Below are 4,397 nucleotides of genomic sequence, written 5' to 3' on the forward strand. Positions count from 1 at the left end.
GACTATTTCTAGCCGGAACTTCTCAACCTCACACACCAGCTCAGGCTCCTTCCCCACCAGAGAGGTGACATTCCACGTCCCAAGAGCCAGCTTCTGTAGCCGAGGATCAGACCGCCAAGGTCCCCGCCTTCGGCCACCACCCATCTCACATTGCACCCGACCCCTTTGGCCCCTCCCATAGGTGGTGAGCCCATGGGAAGGGGTGATAAAATAAAGAATGTAAAACATTAGTTAAATTTAACCAGATGTTTAAAATTTAGAAAAATCAATATGTACAAATGTATCTGAGTGGAAACAGAAAGGTACAACAGGAGCTTCTGTCTGATGTGTTGGCTTATCTTGTTTGATATTGTTGTGTTATCGTTGTTGTTTTTTAATACAGGCATTTAAATAAGAATTAAAACAGACTTATTTAAACAACCTGTTTATATGATGTAATGAAGATATGTGAGAGGAGAGAGCCTTTACCGTTGTCTTAAACTGCTTGCATTTATCTTAGACTTGGTATTCTGTACAATTATTTCTTCATTTTCCGCGCTCCGGAAAGACAAAAGCGGGTAAAGAACATGGATGGGTGGGTGGATTTGTTTTAACATTACAGTGTTTTTAGTACTCTGTTTTCAGTTCAACTAAACCACTTTCAATTCAAAATGATGCCATGCCTAGTTCTCTAACAGGAAGTAAACAACTAGATAAATGAAATTCTGGGTATTGTTCCTGTTTGATCAATACAGATTCCCATTCTTCCAAACCAACAGCCTGGGGGAAATGCCATAGGGAAATACTAACTCAGGGGTTTGAACAAAGTCTGCAGGTGAGTCAGGGCTGAGAGGAACAGGTGTAGAAGGAATGCAGTTGTTCAAACAAGCCTGATTTCATTTGGACCTGGGAGAGGAAACATGCAGAATTTGATTATTGTCTGAAAGTAGTTTATGACTGTAAGCCAGAGTAAGTATGCTCTAATATCTGTGCTCCTCCAGCACTGACACGCTGGAAATGAGAAAGTAAAGACAGAAGGTCAGAGAAGTTCCCCTCTCTGTGCGGTGTTTCAATCTGACAGCCTGCAGCTTGGAGTTTCTTCTCAGCTGACCTGAGGCTCTCTGACAGGCAGCAGAAGCTCACAGGACCTGGAACGACAGCAGCTCCACTTGTTTCTGCTGCAGAGCCGGGAACTGGACCCGGTGTTTATCATGACTTCAGCTCCACGTATTCAAATTAATGCGGCATACCCCAAACTTCTTAACCGGCTGCTGTAAGTCTGAAGGTCCTCCCGGGAATCTGGTTCTGACTGGATCTCGCCGGCTCTCCTCACAGAAACAACCCAAACCGTGGGCTCGGTGGAATATTAACCCGCCTGCAGGAACTGAAACAAAAACAGCACGAGGACAACCGGTCCACATCACGTCGCGCGGATCCAGATGCTCGGCCGGCTCGTTTCGTCGCGCGCACTTAAACACACCCGGTGTTCCGGCGCCGGTGTCCGAAATGTGATGCGAGTGTCGCGTGCTGCTGGCGCCACGGTGCGCGAGCGAGTACTTACCGACGGGTCAGAACCAGGAGCGGCAGAACCGACGGCAGAACGGCGTGTACCACTGAAGCAGCGGGAGAGCAGCGGGTCTGCGGCTGCTCTGTGACCGGGAGGCCTGCTCTCTACTGGGGGAGGGGCTTGTTGTGTCGCGCCGCTGACACCAGCTGCTCTCCATCTCAGCTCCACGTAGAGGCTGACGAGACGTTCATGGCTGCCGGAAATTCCGACATATGAACACCAAGCTGGCTCTAGAAAAGCCCAGCAATATCTGTAATCACCAAAAACTGACAAAATGTCGACGTTTTGGTGAATAAAGTGTAGAAGAGGAAGGAGAACCAAGATGAAAGGAAATGTTAAAGCTGCTGCCAGTGGCTCATTGGGGTCACCATGGTAACCACACACACCTGTGTCTGTCACTACCTGATTGCACTTTTAAGACAGTCAGAAATGTGGAGCAGACAATATGTGGAAAACTTTAAGTTTTTTTGTTTATTTAAATCCTAAACAAAATGTCAGGAGACTGCTGGTCATATATATAATTTTATGTCTCTATAGTGGTTTATGTACAAGATTTGACAAGTTAAAAACCCAGCTTGGACTTCAGTGAACTTTTGACTGACTAGACATGATGATTAGATAATAAAGTACAGCAGCCTCAGCACCCACATTCATGTAGTAACACGGGTGTTGTTCGGCTGCCAAAACTGCAACAAACTAAACAAATGGTGTCATGTGAAAGTGCACAGGTGTGACGTGGAGTTCTTTACAACATTATGTAGTTTTTGAGAAAGTCGTTTCTTAAGCCTGAAAAAATAAACAAATCAGGCCCTAGCCTTTAGCCTAGCCTGGAGGAAGGCTTTCTCCACACTTTGTTCTGTGTGACTGATATGATGTAAATGTTGAGGATTCTCAGAGACTACCATGCCAAACATGAGCTCTAATCTGTAAAATTCACTGAGTTATAGCCACATTTGTGTAGGATAGGGACAATTAGCTGTGGCAGCCATCTTGAATTAGGTGGACACCAAAACTTGTAGATGTACAATTAATAATTATTTTCTGAAGGTTTCATTGAAATCCGTCCAGTGGTTCACAAGATATTTTGTGAACAGACAAAAGGGTTGAATCTACCGGTTAATGCCAAGGTTTTAAGCAAAGATGTGGTGGCTGCCTTTGTCAGTGTACCAAGTCAGTCATTTTCAGTCTGGACTGAGTCTAAATCTGAGTCATTCTAACTTCTGCAGTAAATGTAGACCCATCAGGTCAGGAAGCTGTGGTCCATCAAGACAATAGGGTTTGGCTTTAAAGTTCATCTGAAAGGAAGGCCTTAGGGAAGAGCTGTTTCATTAACACACTCATGGGTTTTGCTTTTTACAAATTTCTGCTTTCATGTTTGGTTTTGACACTGTAATGAACTTCCACCTCCAGCTGGATGGACTTCTACGCCTTTTATGGTCAAGAGGTTCAGAAGTACATTTTAGCTTGTTTTATTGCAACCAGTGTGCTGTTTCCTCATCTTTCACTCTACATGTCATGTTATTGTATCAGTAAAAACAAAAAGGGAACTGTGTGTACTTTGCGTTTGTTAAAATGACCTGTGCTGGAGCGACTGTGGTGCGGACACCCTCTGCTGGTTCTTTTACTGTACTACAGCAACATCAGTGGACATAAAGCTCTATGAGGGTCTGACTCTCTACATGTGTTGGAACCTAATATCCTCATTACTTACCTGCTAGACCAAAATCTGCCACAGATTTAAGTTAGTAAAGTATAAACATAAATAAATTAAAGACTTAGAAGGAATGCATGTCACGCAGCTGCCTTCATGGCCAATTTTAAACTAAGATCATCTCATGTTGAGAAGCGACAGAGGTATTCTTCATTTTATGTTTTGTGTATTCCCTCCTGATCAGTAACTCAGACCTAAAAACAACCCACAAATCTGAATCCTGACTCACTGAGTCAGTTCTGCTTAGAAGTTTGCACACTGGCAGAATTTATGAAACGTTAGTGAAGAAATAAAAAATGATTGATGGGGCAGAATATAGACGCTGACAAAATTGTACCCTTTTGTTAAAGAAAAAACGTACAATGGGCACTAAAATAACTTGAAAAGTATTAAAAAGAAAAATAAATATGAACAGTCAGCGAATGACAATCATTCATTACTTTTGAATTTTATTTCAAAATAATTATTTTACGAAACAAAATAATGCAACTGGCTTTGACAAAAAGAATGGTACCCATAACTTAATATTTTGTTAAACAACCTTTTAAGCACCGTAATCCAGTGATTTCTGTCAATGATATCTGCAGATGACTTTATAAACTGCAATGAGAACAGGGAACAGGTGGAAGAGAACTTGGAAAAGGCGGAGGTATGCACTTAAAAGACGAGGAATGAAAGTCAGCCATAGGAAGACAGAGTACCTGTGTGTGTGAATGAGAGGGAGGCAGATGGAACAGTGATGCTACAAGGAGCAGAGGTCACAAAAGTACAGGACTTCGAGTACTTAGGGTCGAATGTTCAGGAAAATGGGGAGTGAAGGAGGCAAAGGAGGTGAAGAAGAGAGTACAGGTAGGATGGAGTGGATGGAGAAAAGTTTCAGGAGTGATTTGTGACAAAAGGGTGGCAGCAAAGGTCAAAGGAAAAGTTTACAAGACAGTGGTGAGAGCAGCTATGTTTTATGGTTTGGAGACAGTGGGACTGACAAAAAGACAGGAGACAAAACTGGAAGTGGCAGAGCTGAAGATGTTAAAGTTCTCCTTGGGAGGGACAAGGATGGATAGGATTAGGAATGAGGTCATCAGAGGTACAGCACAGATTGAAGGACTGAGAGATAAAGTTAGAGAGACCAGACTGAGATGG

The 4,397-nt window shown here is 43.1% G+C and overlaps 1 protein-coding gene across 2 annotated transcripts in view; it reads right to left on the minus strand.

Moving 5' to 3' along the window:
• The window catches only part of abat (4-aminobutyrate aminotransferase), a 58,524-nt gene extending 56,834 nt beyond the window's left edge, over window positions 1–1,690 (minus strand). Inside the window, exon 1 of one of the 2 annotated variants that reach the window (XM_017437254.3) lies at window positions 1,541–1,690. The gene's annotated coding sequence lies outside the window, so the exon portion shown is untranslated. Of the gene's footprint in view, window positions 1–1,229; window positions 1,351–1,540 lie in introns of those variants that run through there. The other variant, XM_025010849.2, reaches the window with a different exon arrangement.
• Window positions 1,691–4,397: the final 2,707 nt, after the last annotated feature.

Source organism: Kryptolebias marmoratus, linkage group LG12, assembly GCF_001649575.2.
Source record: "Kryptolebias marmoratus isolate JLee-2015 linkage group LG12, ASM164957v2, whole genome shotgun sequence".
NCBI classification, from domain to species: Eukaryota; Metazoa; Chordata; class Actinopteri; order Cyprinodontiformes; family Rivulidae; genus Kryptolebias; species Kryptolebias marmoratus.